General features: G+C 42.1%; 1 protein-coding gene across 1 annotated transcript in view; it reads right to left on the bottom strand.

Annotated features, from left to right (window-relative positions):
- Window positions 1–21,747, bottom strand: part of GAS6 (growth arrest specific 6) — a 500,934-nt gene that overhangs the window by 206,925 nt on the left and 272,262 nt on the right. The gene's annotated exons all lie outside the window — the stretch shown is intronic.

The following is a 21,747-nucleotide window of genomic DNA, read 5'->3' as shown; positions in this document are numbered from 1 at the left end:
TCAAAACATGAGGTGGAGTTAGCCAGATTCTTGGGTGGTTGTACACTCACAGAACTAAGGATTCCTAGGTGATACCGGTTGCATGCCATAATATTAGTTTTTTTTTAAACTGACCTACAAAACTATAGTGTCACAAATACAGACTACCAATACATCCAGCTTATATAGTTAAGTGTAGATTTACTGTTCTCAACTCCTCCTAAATGTCCCTTGACAATATACATATGATCGAGATGTGGAATTGAAAACAGTAAAACTACGCTTCCTAAAGTTGATATCGTAGACACAATCGATTAAGAAAACACTTGATGAAGTGGTAGAATACTCCTGATGCCCCCTCTGGAGCTGCACAGTGTCTCAATGTAGTGAGGCAACATATGAGTAGCATGGTGGAGTATCATCTGTATGAAGTCAGATAGAGGTGTTTCACAAAAGGTAATGATATGAAGGCCTGGTTTCCACTTTCTGTTCTCAACCTGCATGAGATCTCGAAGGCAGCTGCCATGTTGTAGCACTGGAACTGCTCTGTCATCTGTGGAGAGGCAACTGGGAGGCATTCACCAAAGTGCAGGCATAAAACTGAAGTAATAGGGCTCACACTACATGCTAGTAGGTCCAGAGTAATGTTTTAATATGGGATATGATCCGCTACTTCTATGTTCCACAATGACGATCTTATTATGAAGGGTTATTCTCATTAATAAACTTAGTTTATGTTTAGTTTGTAAACTAAAACTACTCTTACAAATACATCTTTAAATGTTCTACTTCTCATGAGCAAGCTAACTCTCCCCTTTTAGCTGTAGAATATTGAGTAATGGATATTTTGACTCTCTCAAAGCAAACACAAAGGTCCTTTATATTAAAGCTAAAAACAATCAGGGTGCAAAATTTAGATTACTTACCAGTAATGCTCGTCAAAGATTCAGCTCTTCATCATAGTCCTGAACGTCCTTCTCTCACTCCTTTTCTCAAGGGCTAAGCACATACTGCAACGCAATTCACAAATGGCTTGTGTAAGGTGCTCATGAACTTCTACATAAGTCTGATGAGGTGGGCCATAAAAAGAGAAGTTCAAACGAACGGCCTATTATGTAAACTACCCTTCAATATATAAGAACCCGCAACAATTATGAAATAGGATCTACCAAAGTATATTATCAGTAAATCTTCATTCATCAGTTCTGTGATGACTTCATGACTTTCCTCAGCCACAAAAACACCCAAAATGAAAGTCAACATGCAACATTTCTCTACAACTAAGGAAGACTTCAACTCCATCTCAGACCCGGGCACCCTTTGGGAATTGTCTGCTCCAAATTAAGGACTCCACTAAAATCAGTAAAAACACAAACTTGTGGCCACTCCTTCAGAACCCTGTAATGCTAAAACTAGCAAACTAGGCTATCTGCTCTTGTGGCAATCCCTGTGCTGGCAAAGGACACCCCCAACTAACAAAGCACACCATCATTACACTGGTCAGCATGAAACATTCCACCGTACCAAACATGCTTGTCAACTTCAGTCTGAGCTTTGGCTTCCCGCAATCAGTAAAATTCTTGAAGCAATAGTCACAACCGAAGTCTCAGCTTACTTGACGAGAGCCTCCATAATGACTTTCAGGCAGGCTTTGTGCCTCTGAAAGGGAGCTTTTGTCTTTCAGGTACTCGAGCCAAAATTGCATGATGATCTTCCTAGAACTAACCAGCACTTTCAACAGTGGACCGCAACAAACAAACAGGAGGAGGCATCGCCATCGTCCATAAGAACACCATCCGCGTCTCAACAAGCTCAGAGGACAACCTCTCGTCTGCCGAACACCTCCACTTCCAGATCCACACCGACCCAAAGACCACACTCAGAGGCACCCCCCTCTACAGACCACCAGGACCCCGTGCACAATTCAGTGAAGACATCACTGACTTCATCACCCCACACGCCCTCCCCTCCGAAGACTACATTCTTCTGGGAGACCTCAATTTTCACCTGGAAAAGAGCAACGACAGAAACACCACCACTCTTCTGGACAATCTCGCCAACCTCGGACTCAAACAACTTGTCAACACCCCCACTCACTCCGCAGGTCACACACTTGACCCTATCTTCACCTCCAGCAAACATATTTCCTTCAGTCACACCACAGCTCTCCATTGGACGGACCACAGCTGCGTGCACTTTATCTACAAAAAGACGACAATGCACAACCATCCTCAACCTACTCTACGAAGAAACTGCAACAAAATCACCATCGACCAGATCTCCTCATTGCTTCTTCAAAACACCCCGGCCAACTCTTCGAACCCCAACCAAGCAGCCACTAATCTCACTCAATGGCTAACCAACAGCGCCGACAACCTAGCACCTCTTAAAAAACATCATATCAAACTAGGCAGCAAAAACGCCCCCTGGTTTAACGATGATCTCAAGAAATCCAAGAAACTCTGTCGCTCCCTTGAGAAGGCCTGGAAAAAAGACCCAAACACCTGCACCAGGGACGCATTCAAAAACGCCACCCGCATACACCACCAACTAATCTGGACTGCAAAGAAAGCCGCATTCAAAGACCGACTAGACAACAACGCCCACAACAGCAAGGAATTATTCAACATCATCAAAGAGTTTACCAACCCCACTGCCAACTCCAACGACATCACGCCCTCCCAAACCCTTTGCGACTCCCTTGCTTCGTTCTTCCACGACAAAATCGCAGACATCCACAACAGCTTCGACAACCAACCCGGAGACCAACTTACCCAACCTACCCCCGAACCCAAACCTCCCTTGAACATCCTTAATGACTGGAACCCAATCTCCACTGAGGACACCATCCGCCTAATGAACTCCATCCACTCAGGATCCCCCACAGACCCATGCCCTCACCACATCTTCAACAAAGCAGACTCCATCATAGCACCACACCTCCGAGACGTCATCAACTGCTCCCTCAAATCCGCCATCTTCCCGGAAAGCTGGAAACACGCCGAACTCAGCGCCCTTCTGAAAAAACCCACAGCTGACCCCACCGAACTCAAAAACTACCGCCCCATCTCGCTCCTACCATTCCCGGCCAAAGTCATCGAGAAAGCTGTCAACAACCAGCTCGCCGCCTTCCTTGAAACAAACAGATCCCTCGACTCTTCACAGTCCGGCTTCCGAGCCAAACACAGCACTGAGACCGCACTCATCGCAGCAACAGACGACATTCGAACTCTACTGGACAATGGAGACACAGTCGCCCTCATCCTCCTCGACCTCTCCGCTGCCTTCGACACTGTCTGTCATAGCACCCTGTTACAACGCCTCAGAAACATCGGAATCCAAGGAAAATCACTCGACTGGATCACCTCGTTCCTTACCGGAAGAACTCAGAGAGTCCGCCTCCCACCGTTCAAGTCAGAGGCCACTGAAGTCATTTGCGGCGTGCCACAAGGATCTTCACTCAGCCCCACCCTCTTCAACGTATATATGAGCCCCCTCGCGACCATCGCACGCCAACACAACCTCAACATCATCTCCTACGCCGATGACACTCAACTGATCCTCTCACTCACCAAAGACCCTCTCACCGCCAAAACCAACCTACATGAAGGAATGAAAGAAGTCGCAGAGTGGATGAAGCACAGCCGTCTGAAACTGAATTCAGACAAAACAGAAGTCCTTATCCTAGGTACCTCTCCCTCCGCCTGGGACGACTCCTGGTGGCCAGAGGCCCTAGGAAAAGCACCCATCCCGACGGACCACGCACGGAACCTGGGTGTCATCCTGGACTCCTCACTCTCGATGACCAGACAAGTCAACGCCGTTTCATCATCCTGCTTTAACATTCTCCGCATGCTCAAAAAAACATTTCGCTGGATCCCCACCAAAACTAGAAAAACGGTCACCCATGCTCTGGTTACAAGCCGCCTGGACTACGGAAACACCCTATACGCCGGTACCACCGCCAAACTTCAGAAAAAACTCCAACGCATCCAGAACGCATCAGCCAGACTCATACTAGACATCCCGCGTAAAGACCACATTTCTGGCCACCTGAAAAACCTCCACTGGCTTCCCGTCAATAAGAGGATAACATTCCGCCTCCTAACCCACGCACACAAAGCACTTTACGAACTTGGACCCGAATGCCTCAACACACGACTTTCCTTCTACACCCCCCCCCCCGCCAGCTACGCTCTTCCAACCTAGCCCTTGCCGCTGTCCCTCGCATCAACAAAACCACCATGGGAGGAAGATCCTTCTCCTACCTGGCGGCTAAAACCTGGAACTCACTTCCCATTCACCTTCGCCTCACTCAGAACCACCTAGCATTCAGAAAGCAACTTAAAACCTGGATATTCGACATGTAATTTCCCCTCCCACCCTCAAGCGCCTTGAGACCCTCTGGGTATGTAGTGCGCTATATAAATTATTTGACTTGACTTGACTTGACTATATCTCCCTTAGCTGGACAAGAGTCTGCATTTGAGCTAAATTCGTTGCACTGATTCATATCCCTCCTTGCTAACTACACCCATAAGGTAAAACTTGACCCATTCACATTTAAAATGACCCCCCATGATGTGAGGATTTCCCAAGCATAATCCCTCTGATTGGCTCTCCTGCCGGTACATACATGACCCTGCTTGCAGCAGTCTTTAAAATTGCTGGATAACAAATGTGCAGATGACAGTCAAATACACATCAGATTCCCCCAAAAACAGAAACCACTAAGTAAGTACACAATTGCCCCCAAACACAAAAACGTACAAAATGAATGACAAATTACTGGCTATGACTGAATGCTATCAAAACTGAGTAACCTACTCATTAGTCCTTTAAAACCTGGGTCTCTGTCCAAGGCCAGACTTCACTTCCTTGGTCATCTTCCCACCTACTCTAAATTTGTCTGCAATCTTGAAGTTATTCTTGACAATGAACTTTACTTCACCAAGAATATGTCTCCCTCCCTTGAGCCCATGGGATTCTTCTTCTACTTTAAACTCAGTATTTAATTTCTCTCAATATAACAGTGGTCTTCTCAAGCATTGCCTACTGAAATGGGGGTTACAGTGATGTTATGTTATGTTAAAAATGTTTATACCGCGCTCGGTCACCGGACGGTTTCATGGCGCTCATAACAAATGCGGAGGGCAGGAGCAGGGATTACTCAAATGCAGATTGGAAGAGGAACGTTTTCAGCATCCTACGAAAGCAGTCGTAGGTAGGGCAGTGTCTTCAAGCTAACATCCTGATGATTCTTCAGATAGTACAACACTTTACCACTCTACTCATCTTCAACTTGAAGGTCCTGGACCACATAACCACAGATTTAAAACCCCTCCAACGGCCACCTGATGAGCAAAGGATTACATTTAAAACCTTGTGTTTTAAACACAAGCCATTAAATGGTTCAGCCTCACACTACCTTTCCAAACTTCATGCATATAGTCCAACACAATGTCTCATTAGGCCTGACCAAATTGAAATGGTTTAGAGCAGGACTAGTGTCCTCACACTGAAACTCATTTGCACTGCACATCTATCAAGAAAACTATATCAGTCCCTTCCGAAAACCACTGAGGACATAACTCTTCTGTCAAGTAGCTGCACTGTCCAATACTCCATAGCTTCCCTTGGTCACATGAGTACTCAACTATAAAAACAATACATAAATAACATTTAACTAATACAAGGGACTTAACACCTTAGCTGCTTCGCAAATATCCCTTCCCAGTGCTGCGCTGTCCATTGGAACTAGTGCTGAATGGACGTCCAATGGTCGTGCGCAGCACTGGGGAGGTAGCGCTCGTGACGACCGTTGGCTGTCAGCAGCGCTTAAGAGGTTATGTATAAGCAGAAGCTTATCGGTAGCTGATAAAGGTATAGACCAAAGTTTTTCACTGTGTGTAAAAATATAGTACAAGTACTGAAAAATGATTAAAATGTCATACCGCTGTTAAACTCTCATTTTAGGTGTTTAAAACTTTGCAAAAAAAAAAAGTAGTGAAACTTTAAATTCACGTCCTCTGTGACAGATAAGTGTAACCCATACTGTATGCAATTAGGTACATCTGCTCTAATTACACGATTCAACAAACTGTCTCTAATGAATTCAAATGAATGTTTTTTGTTCACCTATCGTACCTAAAAACACTGCACGCACAACAACCAAATGCCACTGTGGTTGCTCAGTCAGTACACTGCGTGTCTCATATTTTGAGTTACCTCTACTTCCTCCTAAACAAAGAAGAGCAAGGGCATCATTCACATCAGTGTTGTTCCTCTGAAACTGAAATGTATGTTAGTAATGCGTGTTTCCTGATGCGAGTTCCCATTTTTTCGAAGCCATCTGAAAACCACGAGACAAATGTGACGTATGCTTGAACCATCAGTTTGGTATATTTGGTAACTATGAATCATGTCATGTATATTAGATATAAATACATATTTTTTATTTCTGGCAGATAACAATTGATTTCAAAAGCATTCTTTGGGCTTTGTGCTAGCTTTATTGTTTATTGTTAACTGTACAACTGACGTAAGTAAATCATTATTGTTTGATTATTTAAAATCTTACAATTGCAAATGCAGAAAACAAGGTTAAATTAAGTTAAGTTTAAACAGTTAAAATTACCCTTACATCATAAAATTCATTTGTTTCATAAAAAATTACATTTTAAAAGTATTATTCTCCTAATTTCCTTTCCACTTTTAGTAGGAACCTTACAAAAGTAGCATTCAAACTTATGTCATCTGAGTGAAGGCACCTTATCAGGGCCTGTCTGCATGTCCTTATTCCACGTACATTGAGCGGTAATTTAAGTAATGCTCTTCTCTCATTTAGGAGTTCAGGACAAATACCTTATAGGTGAAGGATATTCTCCTCACCCTTATTACACAGTCTACATAGTGTTTGTTTTTCCATGTTTTTCCACGGAAGAAGATGACATAATCCCGGCATAATTCCAAATCTCGCTTTAAGAAACATCTTTTTATTTTTTTCAGTCCATGGTGTTTCCAAATAATGTTGTATTTTCTTTTTTTGTAAGCATTTATAATTGTCCAAGCATGTTTCCTCTTTATAAGGATAGCTTTAGTCGTTTACAATGGATAATTGGCTTGCAGTTCTATTAATTATTTTTTTTAAATGAAGCATTGGTTATATTATTTTCCCAGATAGAGGTAACTTCAAACTCATCTATCGCTTCCTTGAGGTAGGTCCAAGCGGTTGAGTTTACATTATTATTTATTTAATTCCAAAGTAGCTGTGATATTTCATTATCGTGGTAATTTTTTATTCGTTTCCAGATTTTAATAAAATGACCTTGCCTCGCGTAGTGTTGATTGGTTAATCCAAACTCCAACCTAATTTGTGCAGATGATGCATTCGCTAGGAGTTGAAATAGTGCCCTATATGTTCTTGTAAGGGCCTTATTTATTATTTCGGTGTCCTTTCCCATTGAAGCTTCACTACCGTACATGATAGTAGGTAGGAGTCTTGCCCCTATAATGTTCAGAAGTGGACCATATGTAAGGTTACTTACTAACTGACTTCTGTACAATTCTAAATGCTGCAGTCAGTGCGTTAGCCTTCCGTTGTATATCTTTTTTTTGTAACTGGTAATTACCCTGGTCATCGAAAAGCACACCCAAGTATTTATATACATCTACTTGTTCCAGTTGGGTTTTGTTCAAGTACCATTTGCTTTTATATCTTATTTCGTTATTCTTGGTGACTACCATAATCTTGGTTTTTGTTTCATTGATCACCATCCCACTGACGTCGAGGACATATTTTGGTTAAAGTTATTCCAAAATTGGTTAAATTAAGAAATTACCTACTTTTTCAACTGCTCACCAACCATCTGGCCATGATTTCCAAATGTAAAAAGAACTAGGTAAGGTTGGTGCAACTATCCAACCCCTCACAACGGTCACAGCCGTAATAACCACATATTGATAACCAATTCTTTGAGAGGCTCACTAGGAGCTAGATGTGAACCTGAGGCTAAATCATGTAAAACACTAAGCTTGCAGCTACTAATCAAAGGAATAAAACTCTTCAAGTCAACAACACAATAGACTAATTTTTCATCTGCCATGCAACCAAACCACCACAAATATGTATAGTTACATCACATGGCAGAACCCAGTGTCACCCCAAAAATTTTCGGCACCCTAATTATCAATAATAACCGAACAATCTCAAAACTTCAGTTCTTCAGTAAACATTTACTACCTAAAGCAATACTCAATACAAAGTTTAAAAGTATCATAACAGAAAAATATACGAGAAATAATTTATGGAAATCGCCAGCAATCGGGTTCTCCTTAAAAGACTAAGTAAAAATCAGAACGCAGGTAGAATAATATTAGCCAACACCTACCTACATGAGACAATGCAACTACTGTACACGAGGCACTACAAAACACAATCGGCAGCACAAAAAAGATTTTTAATGATATTGCTCTCGTATTCTAAAATGTTCTTTAATCTCTGACTATAGGCACAGTGAGTCACTTTGATATTTTTCCTTTAAGCGGAACAAACCTGTCACCTCTCTCACCATCAAATGTCCTTCCAAAGACAACTCAATCTTTGCTTTAAAATAATTTTTAATTCTGATACTGGCCTATTTTCTCAGGGCCACTCCAACAGCTATAGCCCAACCGCAAACAAAGGATTCAGTATCCAGACTTACAAATCAACAGCATCATCCTCCAAAGCTACCTCACAGTCTCGAAGTTTGGTTTCCAAGCTACTTCTATAATAAGGAAGTTGCCGTCTCGACAATCTGCCTTAGTTCTTTGTTCGTGGAATGACCTTGACCACGTTGGCGCACTCATACAAATATGAAAGATGACTAACTAATATCTAGATTAAGGCTCTTTTTTATCACTGCTCATTAATTAATGAATCGGAGGTTTATGATCCGTTTGTAAACTAAAATTGTCCCCTATAAATACAAGTTTAAATGTTCCTCACCTGATGAGCAAGCCAACATTTCCTTTTCAGCTTTTGAATATTGAGTAATGGATGTTTTAATGCTCTAATGTAGTACTTGCAAACTCCAAATTGGCCACCATTCAAATGTAGTATTCTTTTTAAATACAGTTGAGTGATTCTGTTAAAAAAGTTAACTTTTCTACAAATCATTAGTACTCACAGCAACCCAAAAAGGAATAAAGTTACCTTTCTCAGTGGAAGCCAGAGGGCCCTTACCTGCCTTAATAAAGGCATCTTTAGGTTTAAGAACCTTGCTTGTTATTTTGAACATACATATTCTGTTTCTTTTGCAAGGACCTTACACTCTTCCAAATTGAATGTCATTATCCTCATCAGCAAAATGTCTAAATGATTGTCCAATCTCCGACTGTGTTGTTCAATGGTACAGGTAAAACAAGATTAGAATCTGCAATTCAACTTCTGAAACAAAGAGGCTGCAGATACTAAACCAAAAGGCATGCGAAGGTTTTGAGAGGCTGGGGCACAAACGTGGTAAAACTTCAAATCTCCATTATCAAATTGATCTCATGGTAAACTGGCTAAAGATACAAAGGCAAAAAGCACTCAGTTTCTACTAACACTGCTGACAACTCTTAGGGGATGACAATTCACTAAGATCTGTTTACTCTGGTGTAAATCTGCACATCATTTTACAATGCCATATTTTTGCAAACCAAACTAATTAATCAATGGTTACACTACCTTTTATTACACATTTCTTTCAACATTTTATGTAAATCCTCCTGTACTCTCAAAGCAGAAATCCTCATCCTGTGCTTGCTTGGAATGGCACAGTCTTTACACTTGATATCATGTCATAACAATTTCACATTTCCCAATTCTCTCAATCCATTGCCCTTTTCTCAAATAAAATATACTGTCATGAGTTACCTATAAGGCCCACTGCAGTTCTGCCCTGTGTTAGCCTAATTGTGGACTGTAGACCGTTTTTGCTTTGCGCACATTACAAAGTTACACATTTGTTTTTGTACCACATTCTTATTTTATAAATAGGCTGCACATGTATTTTTTTATTTAGCTCCTCTGCTGGGATTCAGTCTGAACATTAAGTACAAGGGTAAACAACACTGTGCCCTGCTGTTTCTCAGTGGTCGGTCAATAACACACCTAACACATATACATAACAAAGAGACCCAGCTGCTGTTTTCCGGAATGGCATTTCTGATCATGCAAGCCAAGACTTGCCATTTTAGAAATAGAGAGGCACATTTCTTGCAGAGGGAGGGCCCTTGACGAGCTTGACAGGCATGTGCAACGTGAGATGCAGACCAGCTAACAGCAAATGCCAGGTATGGGGCCCGGCTCTAATCCCAGAGATCTGTGTTGTATCATTTGTGCTCTCATAGTAAGGTTAGGCTTAGGAAAATACACCATTCGCCTTGGTGGGGCTTTTCATTGTGTACATTCTACTGATAATGCTTATAATGTTAATAAGTTGCATATGTTTCCTAATTACACCACAGTTGCTTTATGACTGAGCACAATAGTTTCAATAAATATTGAAAACGTACCTCGTGTCTTTCAGTTGTACATTATGGAAATGTGTATGTGAGAGATTGAAACGGGACTAGAGTGATGTGTTTTGGGGAGCCAACTTACCTGTTACTCTGGGAAGGTTAGGATAGTTACGAGCTAGTCAGGATGTGGGCCCATAGGCACTAATGAGGTACGGCGACTTAGTCCCTACTTACTGACTTTCTGTAAACCCAGGCATAGTTCTATTTCCAAAACAGAATCCCTGCATCAATACTATTATTTCGGTACCGGGATTTAATGCCCACAATACCTGATGTCTTTACCCAAACTCATTCTTCCTACTTAAATCTTCTCTAATATTTTCCTATTCAGAAAACAAATATTGTAATTAAACATCAAATGCTATTACCATGTGGATGCTTTTACATTTGATTTTTAAAGGAATTTATCTTTCCAATTATTGTAAAATACTTGTCAGAGATTAAGCTAAAAGTTCAACACGTGTCTGCCAACACTTAAACAATCCATTCATCATATAAAATTCTGTATTTAGGGCTCCTGTGGTTCTTTTGTACGACAACTCTTGACGAATCCACCATAACCACTATAATATAACATAATATAATATATTATATCATATAATATAATATGAATATAATTTCTATTTGTAAAGTGCAAACACATCACCCCTTAAGGGTGCTGGGGGCTGTCTGGGAGATTAAGTGAGCTAATGCCCTGGGTGATATGATGCTGAGCTGCTGCCGGCTCTGGGGATCCAACTGTGAACCCATGCTCCGGAATCAGCCGCTTAGGCAGCTGCGCCACATCTCTCCAACTACTACTTCTTGCATGCTTAAAACGAAATTGACCAAATCAGAATGGTCCAAGTACTACACCTAAACAACGATCTTGATAGTGTTAACACAGATACCATTGATGTGGAATATGTTGGATGAGATGCTGTAGGTTCAGATGTACTCTAAACATGGTGTAGTGTGCATAGCACAACTTAAGTATGTAGTGTTGCACAGAGTATGAGGATAGAATCAGCTGTGCATCCCTCCTTATTTATTTATGTTTGCAGCTCACACTCTTGATATTGTACTTATTCAGAAATCAAAAACAACTCAGAAGAGCTAATCAACTGTCTGTGGAGCCCAATGAGAATCAAGAAAACAGTGAGTCACAAGGGAGAATGGAATCTTGCGTGTAGACAGTGCTCATGCACAAGACATGCTTGAAGAAACTAGCGAGTACATTACTAGACAGATCCCACCCATCTCCTCCTCCTGTCGGTGAGGAATGCTGCACCTGTGTTTTCCAAGTGTCTATGTTAGACTCACAAGGTTTAATACAATAGGAGATGAAGGAAGCATTTGTGCTTGGCTCCACTAGGCCAGTGTTAGAAAGTTCTAGCAGGTCAGCCTGTGAAGCAAGAGGACATAGTAGTTGCCAAACATCGGCTAAGCATCTCCATCTTGCTCAGATAAATAGATTAGATGAGGGGTAGGATGAGGGACAGCTAGGCAACATGCTTACACCTAGACGAAGGATATGCCCTTTGTTCATCACAAAATCCTTTATCCTGCTTAGCTAGAGCTGCATGCCCAGAAGCGGCCACTGATTGACCGAGGACTGTCAAAAGAGAATACACAACCTATAGCATGTGTTACCAGATGCCTCCCATTGACTCTGATTCTGAGACACCAACAAGCACAGGTAATACAAGGAATATTTTGTTGCCATGGCACCACTAATTAAAAGACACCTTAGGAGGCATTTGAAATTTGCTGGTTTTATCTAAAGAATTGAGAGTTGCTCATCATCTGATAGACCGGTTGTGTTGTCATCTCCGGTCACACCTTTGTAATAATTGACCGTCGCCTCCCAGTAGTGCTTGAATTTACTTTTGAATAGTCAAAGTTCTGTATGCTTTCACAGAGGAAGTACTGGACCTGGAACAGAAGATTTTTGTATCTGCTTTTCTCGCTATCAGTACAGTTGCTTCAGAATTAAAGAAGCGTGTTACTGCTGTGTATAAGGAGGAGGTAGTTTGCTTTTAACTTTAGGGGACTGGACTGAACTCAGTGCCCAGAATCATGAGGACTAAGCTGCTGCCTGTCTTTTGAGAGGATCTACTGCCACCTTGTGTCAAGAGCAAATTCCAGAATCAGAGTTTTGATCTGCTACAGCCATGCAAGATAACCTGCTGAGCTGCGGACTATCTCTCTGTGCTTGTATCCTTTGGAAGAAAGTGTCAATTGAGCCAATCATACTTGCTTGGGTCCCATGATGACAGAAAGAAGAGCTCAGGAAAACTCCGGAGCAAACGAACAATTTTCTTACCGGTTGCCCTGATCTGAGCACATTAATCTTCGTGGCTCTGCTGACTCCATGAGGACCATTCCGTGTCCTCCTGAGTTAGACCTTTCCACAGGGTCACAGTGAGAAAGTAGAAAAATGTCATCAACATCCAAAGACTAAATCTGTTGCTACTGTCGCTGTCGTATTACAGCAGACTGAGCTTGCCACTGAGTTTAAGTTACCAAGACTTTCTCTAGTGGGGAATTACTTTGGCATCTAGTGTGGCTCTGATGTTTATGCCTGCAGTCACCCTCAAAGAACTATAACCACTTCCGGTTGCTGCAATTCGCATAAGGCCCTAAGGAACCACAAGCTCAGGAAACACAAAGGACATAATCTGTATAGAGCTGGAAAATATGCAGTAGCCACTTTTGCTTCAGAAGTACCAAGTCAAACACACACTAGGGATTATAAGACTCTTATACCAATATGAATTCTACCCATGAGGAATGAATGCATTCATAGGGCCAAACTGTGTAAATTGCTCACGAAACCTCGCAAGCATAATTGCTTTCTTCTACTACATTCATTTTGCTTTCCATTTTTTTTTGTAAATAAATTCCTATTCTTTTAGAAAGATATAGCACCGACTGAACTTTGCAAATTCTTGCATGGCCCAAACAGGACAATTTCCCCCGATTCTGCATCCAAAAAAAGATCGCAGCAGCAGTAAATAGGCAACTCCATAATGATCAATATATCTTAAAACAAGCACAACACTTAAATTGTTTCAAGTCACAAATGAAGTAAAGTATGCTGCTCAGGCGCAATGGAAGGTCACCACTCACATAAGCATCTGGGACTCTCCTCTGACATCGCCAGGTTTTAATTTTCTTTTAAATATTAAAATGTTCATTGAGTAACAAAATAAAGTACAATAATAATCTATCGAACATGAATGCAAATCCTAGTAATATTAACTGTAATAATAATATGATACATAATCAAAACGTGGCAACTTTAGAAATAAATCAAGTTTCCTTATGCAAAATCTATGTAAGGAAAAAGAAAAGAAAAAGTATAAAAGTATGCGACATGAGTAAAGAGATGGAAAAGGAACGAGAAGTGTCACCAAAGAAATAACAGGCACTCAATATTGTATTAAAATAATTAACTATTGGACTGATATCGAAGTTAAACAAATCCAAGAATTTTAAACTCAAAATCAAGGGGGTTCGGAAAGTACCTCTTCACAAACAGAAACAACACATTATAATACTTTTTACGTAAATATTGAACAAAAGGAGACCATAATATTTGATTTTTTTTTTTTACTACAGAGTAACAGACATAAGTGCTAAAGGTTTTCATTTTTGGATAATCAGGGCTGCTCAGCTCTGCTCTCTATGAAGGAAGAGAGAACAAGAGACATAAGCACCCAACTATGTGCTAAACTTTCCCCCTCTTCATCAACACTAAAACGGCACCTCATCTCACAAGCTGCTGCTTGCATTTCACTTGCATTCAAGGTGCCCCTCAAAGCCATTACTAACTCCACAACTTCCTTAAATATTAACGATCCAAATTATTTTTGGCCAATGGACGTGGGTTCAGCTATGAAATGAGTACTTCTTGTAAACGAATTGACGTATATGGTCCAGGTGGTATATACCTGGATTATGCATTGTCCTATAAGTATTCTCTGGGTAGATATTATGGGGCACATGCAACAAGGTATTTTGCGATCGCTAAACGGCCTTTTGCAATGCATTAACTTTTTTGGGATAAGCACTTTAGGTAATCACAATTTCTTCCGATTACCAAAATTGCGAATACACATAGGGAATCGTACTTTGCGATTCCCGAATGCATATGCAAGAAGTCTTCCCTGAATGCGAACTGTGCATTTAGGAAACGCTAATTAGCATCAACTTCAAGTTGATGGTAATATGTGCATACTTTGATAAATGCACAAAACTCAATTTTTTAAAGTGCCATGTGTGCCTTAAATGTGCATTTTTGTTAAGGGTGCCTCAGGGAGGCCTTAGGCCACCGGCCATCCTTGCCTTTGCATTACCTAATTTGCGATTACCAATTATGAAATCGCAATTTAGGCAATGCAAGACCATTCCCATCTATGGGCCCTGAGGCCCATAGGAAAGAATGGAGTAGGAATAGCAAATAGCGATTCCCTAAATGCGTTTGTGATTCTTAAGGAATCGCAATTAGAGAATCGCTATTTGCTGCCTGTTTTGTTGCAGTGCATTTTGTGCTTACCAAATAGCGATTTCTTAAAAATCGCTATTTGGTAATCGCAAAATGCAACTTTGATGCCCCTTTGGTGTCCCTTAGTATGTAACACTTGGTAACTCTCTTATGGGCCTGAAGACTACTGATGAACAAAAGTGACCCTTCTGAAAATGGGACTAAGATTAAACAGACCTTTCTACTAAGGAAACCACTATGACTAGCAAATGAAATCAGTCTGATTCCTTTCTCATGCTGATAACATCAAAAATCAAAAGAACATTATGAACCCTGTAATAAAGTGGAGTCAAAGACAGCAATGCGCAGCTGACTTGAAATGGTTGCAGTGCCACTCCTCCAAACAATTCAGCAACTGAAGGAAAAATGTTTTATGAATTATTCAAGACAAGTATGTAATGTTGAAATTTTAAATTACTTGGAACAAAACTGCAAGGTCAGGTGTCTTTCAGTAAATGCTTTCCATTCCTGGTCTGTGAAATGTCTTTAAATGTTGGCCCAAGCTGAAGTCCAGAACTCCAGTTGCCTATGGCTTCCTGCCGAGCTCAGCATGTTAGCTGGACCACCCATTTTGCAAGTATAAATATTAAAGCTATTATTCATTTCCAAACAGTAAGACAGATATATGGTAATCTACGAAAGCTTTAAAAGCTTCTGCCTGCCTAAAAAAGCTTTTACCATTTGTTAGGCAAAGACTGCTAAAAATAAACCGTACAATATATTTAAAAAATAAAACGTACAAGAAAGGAGGCTTCCAACTATAGGTTGCACAGGTATATTCACGATTTATTAGGTCTGGCTATAAAGGGCTTTTGCGGTTTGCCAAGCTCATGTTGACACAAAACAAAGAGCCAACAAAGCAGTTTAAAGGGAAGGGCTTCGGCTTCACTTTTTTTATTGATCTTTGGTGCTATTTGATTGGACAGTATTTGTATTGGTCCACACATGAAGTGGTTCTACTTCTCATATCTGGTAGACATGGTTAATGCAAACCATGTGCCAAATACAGTAGGAACATATTTTACTTTCTGAACTCCGACAAACATAAACGGAAGTGGTTTTACACTGTGAACTCTGTGACAAACGCAATGAGAAGGGGCTTTATATTGCTTTCTATTTTGAGGGAGGCTTTAGAGGTGTTGTTTTCACTGTGTACATTTATAAAGTTTTGTTTAGTTGCGAGTGAACAAAAGTACTTAAAAATAAAAAAAAGTACAAGTAGTGGCTAAACATCGATTTATCAAGCATTATTGTGTGTTTTAAAGAGTTCTGAGCTTATAACCTGACCACATTCCTGTGTAAGCATTCTACTGCTCGGCCTTGTTGTGCTGTGCGTTAAGTGTCTAAAGGGTGTACTTGATGCTCAGCTTGGGTTTCCAGCGGATAGTACACGGATACCGTCCTTCGAAATGTGGTCTGGGAATCTTGAAAGACTGATCTATACAAGTCAAGGTTACCTCAATGAATTAAAAAAACTATGTGGGGCTTGGAACAATCATCTTGGATAGGCTTTTGAGAACTAATAGACAAGATTGTTGAGGTTTTGCTGCAGAAGTAAAGAGGTATGCTTTATTGCCCAGTGAACTCACCAAACCAGCAGCAATGGAGGTAGATTGTTATTGACCATCAACCCGGAAGAAATCAGTCTAGCTACTATCCATCTCCCTTCGCATCCCATACTGTGGCACAAGTTCTAACAACTGCAGAGCCACTCGAGACACATTAACAGCAACAGCACTACATCATGTGTGTCGCTGCAGCAGCACGGCTGATAGAAAGAGACATGATGTACTGTAGGTTGCTTACTCCTAGCGTTTTGCCACATTTTAACGTATTGACAAGGCGGCTATGGAGTGGGCTGGGGGGGGGGGGGGGGGAGTTTGTAATGTAGTAAACAAAAAAACAGCCGGGAGCTGAGGTTTGATGGCTGGCGCAGGCACGGTGGCATATATCGCTTTCCTTAAATGCTGCCTCTCAATCCTATTGGGAAATTGTGGTGCAGTATCCTTGTTTTTCTAGTGCATGAGTTATGTCGCTCTTCGGTGCACGTGCAAGTTGGTGCTCTTCAGCACATGCGTAATATATTGATCTTGCTTGGTAGCAAACCAAGGTACTCCCGTCAAGCTCAATGTACTGTAGAAACGCCCTGTATCTATGTAAGTGGCACCTTGCTGCACATGTGCATTATGTGTCAGATGCACAGGCAAGCTGGAGTGGCTTCACAGGTTGGGCTCTGGGATTGTTGTCCGCTATGAACAGCAGTTGCTAGAAACTGCTGTGAAGCTTTTCATGTGCAGCCTGCAGCAGCATCCCAGAGCAGAGGGTCTGTGAGCGCTAAGGAGTCCAGGGAAAGGAGACTAAATTATGTTCGCTGCTGTAACTAATGGTTGGTGATGCCAGTAAACAACTAGTTGTGGTGTACATGAGGTAGAGGGCAGTGATCGTTGGGGTGGAGATTGCAGGGGCTGATGGGGGTGAAAGCCTGCCAGCATTGACTGGGCAAGGGTTCTCAAAAGTAAATAAACGTGCAATCTGTACTTCTAATGCCACCCCAACTTTTGCGCGGCCCCGTTAAGGAAAGCAGACCATCCAAGTTCAAAAGCTGCAGGACTGTTTCAAAAGTAAGACTTGTCCATTGTTAACTAAGTACACAGCATATAATTTCAACCATGGCCTTAACAAAAACACAAATGGAACTGTTAAAGTCTTTATCATGGAAAACAAGGTTCCCTATATACCAAAAGCAGTCCTCTCACGCTCCTTGCAGCTAGCACTCACACAATACTAGAAAGCAGTCTCAGACCCCTCGCAGAGTAGCAGTCTCATACCACCAGAAGTTCCAGTGCACTCAACACAAACCAGAAGCCACACATAAGGATAGGTCTCTCACTTCCCTCACATACTAGTACGTACAAACAGCAGGAAGCATTCTCACATTTCTCACAAACTAGGAGCAAGGCCAAGAGGTCTGACTGAAAAGTTAAAGTGCCCTTTCACTGACTGGAAACTATATGTTTATGGTACGGTGGACAGTCAACTGGATGAGTGCAAGAATGAGTCAAGTGCTGGAGGACTAGAAGAATGAGTGCAAGGATGACTGAGTTCTTGGGACAGGAATGATTGAGTACGCAGAAGGGTGAATGATTGTATGGACGATAGCAACTGGACACTTACAGCTATAAGTCGGACCAACTGGCAATGTCAGTGCTTATTTTTACTCATTTTTGGCACACCATTTTGTGAAAAAGATAATAAATATTTTACAGATGTATTTGGAAAAGCAGTAGAAAGGGTGAGTTTGGCAGTATTACCTTATATTTTAGATTGCAAAAGGGCCCATAGGGCACGCAGGGCCGGTTACTGAGCCCAACTGAGGTGGTTGAGACCTTTTAATCCTGATGTCCTGGACCCGACCTACTATGGTGAGTGAACACGACTCAAAACTCAAAAGTGCAGGCAGTAAAAACAACCAATCAATGCCCAGTCAAATACTATCTTTTATATAAGATAAATAAGTTCATCATTCCCCACTCTACATATTCAAAGGAAAAACATTGTCTATGAACTACAACATAATCCCATGGAGATCGGGGCTCTAGTAGTTGCCAGGCACATCTCTGTCCCATCCTCTTCCTTATTAATGTGGTCAGACTTATTCCGCATTCATTGGTGACCACATCCAGGTAATGTTCACTCATAGGCCGCTCTCCATAGTTACCCTTTGACTCTTTAGGAATTAGTTAAAAGTGTCTATGGTGCCACAGCACTGTCAGTGGTGAGTTCCCGGGGGCCCCCAAGGCCCAGCTCATGTCTTACCTACACCGGCGGTTTGGAAGTGTTCAGCAGTACAGCGAGTACCCTCTCCATGAGTGCTCATAAGCCCTGATCGTGTTCAGCCAAGTCTGGGTGCTCGTGGTACACATGGCAGCACTCAGCAAGCACAGGCTCGCTCCCTCGAACAGCCCTGCTGGCTTATCCCAGCGTTTGGAGCTGCTCCAAGAAGACAAGGTAGGTCAATCTTTCCCTCACGAAGGAAGAGGAGATAAGATCCTCCAGCTCCCGACTGAAGCCCAGCAAGCGTGAAACATTTGCAGTGCCGTATTTCACAGTCTTCAAAGAAGAATTAGTCAGGCGCATGTCTTGGTGTGCGGTCTTGACCCGCCAGTCACAGCCACAATCTTCAGTCAGGATAACAATTAGAACTGCTGGCAGTGTTAGTACTGGCAGCCAGGGCTGGCATATGGGGTTGCCAAAGTTGTTTCAGTCTACCTGAAGACTCCTCTTGTGCACTCACCCTCGATGGATCCTCCTGGCATATGGGGTTGCCGATTATGGTGGGCACCAGTCTTGATGCTCTGTCAACAAATAGTTCAACGTGGCCCACTCTGGCATACGGGGTCACCGCAATGAGGCGGTGCGGGCCTGAAGCTTCCCGCATGGTACTCACTACACAGCTCAGGGTCACAGCGGCCCTGTCCTTTCATACAGGGGTAACTGGATTGTTCCAGCACACAGATCGATCGGTGCACAATCGTTCCCTCACAACTCACTCAGGGAGTTCTCTTGGTAGAGCTCCCCATTGGACTTCTCTTCTTCCAATGCTCTCCTCTTCCTCACATGGTACACCAGTCTTGGCAAGCAGGCAGGTGCTGGTGCTCCAGGGCAGATGATATTGGTTTCCCTGGATGATGCCCCCCCACCCAGCAATGAAAGTAGCAGGAATTTGTCCCCAGTCCTGGTCACAGGCAGAAGTCTTGCAGACCTTCCCCTTCTCACAAACCCCATCTGGCTGCTTGGGAGATGACAAATTGTGGGGTCTCAACCTCCCTTTCTCATTGTCCATTTGAAGGTACCAAATGTGATTTAGGATCTGATTTTTTGAAGTTGTGTACTGGTGCTCTGCCTCTTTTGAAGCGTACATGTTTCCTTTTTCTTCTTGCCTTTTGAAAGGCTGTCTACCACAGCATGAAAAAAAACTCAGAAGTTGATAGACCAACAACACATTTCATGGGAGCGACCAGTGTTCACATCTGGATGTCAGCCACAATGATATTTGCAACAAAAGGTTAAACCTCGGCTCCCAACCCGACGTTTTATGATTCCCTTATCAGCCCAATCTCCTTCCTGAGATGTACCCAGGTCCCTTCCTTGTGATCTATCACTGAATGAAAGAGCCCCCTTTTGAAGTGTAAAGGGGGAGTCTCTTTCTACAGTGTGTGTCCCTCCCAGGTCACAGGAATGTAGCAATACATGTCTGGGGGTGTTCTTATATTCCTCATGTCTTCACCAAGCAGTCCTGGGCTTCCAAAAATGTAACCCAAGGTCCTCCATGAAATGTACCATGGAGGCACACTTACACACAGAGTATATTCACAGCACACTTATTGTTCAGCACTTTTAACTCAATGCATTTTATACCATTACAGACAAACTTACACTGAGCGCACGCATTCAGTCAGCAGGCACTGTTGAGTACTGTAGCTTTTCTATATTGTAACAGGGTATGGTATTTGCAAACACACACTACCAGCACACACACTCACTGTGTGTGCACAGCAATACACTTCACCCTTCATGTATTTTACTTCACGCATGCACACATACACCCATAACATGCTTCCATTGCGCACACACTGCACAGCACTACATCTCTCATGTAATATATTCCCTGCAGACATATATACACTAACCACACATGTACTGCTCTATCCCTGTACACTGTACCCTTCCCAGGCACACACACACATACATCCATCGCAGATTCACTAGTCCTGTGCTGTGCAGCATTCCACACCTGTCTTATGTAGACCAAGGGTGAGTTAAGCACACAGCAGCTGAACTTATGGTGAAGGCAGTATCCTTTCACCACTATGAGGGTAGCGCTTTGGACGCCCCTTCTGGTCCAATAAGACTGCAATCCATGAGACAAACCCATGTCATGGCGCACACACATGATCCGTATTTATCTATGACAAGAAATCATTACTAGGGATCCAGACAACAGTACATTTGGGCACTCTGGGCTAAGGCACACATCTTTCCCCACAAAGAGGCTCTTTCCATCCCAACATAGATCAATACTGAAATGTCTGCGTGCGACCGCTGGGTGTATGTCCTAGCCTCTGGCTAAATCATTTCTTCTTACAATTAGAGCCCATAACAATTTAGGATGCTCTAGGTGTATTTAAAAGCACCATTTTATTTGCCATGTTTTAAGTACCGTTGCATTAGAGCAGGGCTTTGGAAATCAGTGATTAAAACTCCCATAACATGGCAGGACTATGTTTCACAAAGGCTTTAAGTGTTGTTGTGCCGCAGGATGTGAAACTTCGATGCTGTGCAGCAATGACAACGCTTGTGGCCCCAAACTACCAAATGCTCAAACTGTTACGCAGCTTTTTATTGTAAGTTATACTAATACAAAGTGTTTTATATAATGAAAAAAAAAAGCTGTTTCCGTTACTAATAGATCTTACCCCAACTTTCAATCATTATAAATAAACTGGTGGCCTTTTATGACTGGTGACTATGTACTGATTCTGCTCCTTAGGCTTATATTTTAATAGTGCTTTGATGGAGCCATAGCTCTTGCCTGATAGTTTGGTCCTCTGAGTATGTGAAAGGTCCTAGAACCTGATACACCCACACTTGGAACCGCACAAACTAACCAAAACTTCCTTTTATTCCCCACA

Source organism: Lissotriton vulgaris, chromosome 8 (genome assembly GCF_964263255.1).
Source record: "Lissotriton vulgaris chromosome 8, aLisVul1.2, whole genome shotgun sequence".
Lineage (NCBI taxonomy): Eukaryota > Metazoa > Chordata > Amphibia > Caudata > Salamandridae > Lissotriton > Lissotriton vulgaris.
The sequence above is the reverse complement of the archived record's forward strand: the minus strand, read 5'-3'. Positions and strand labels throughout refer to the sequence as shown.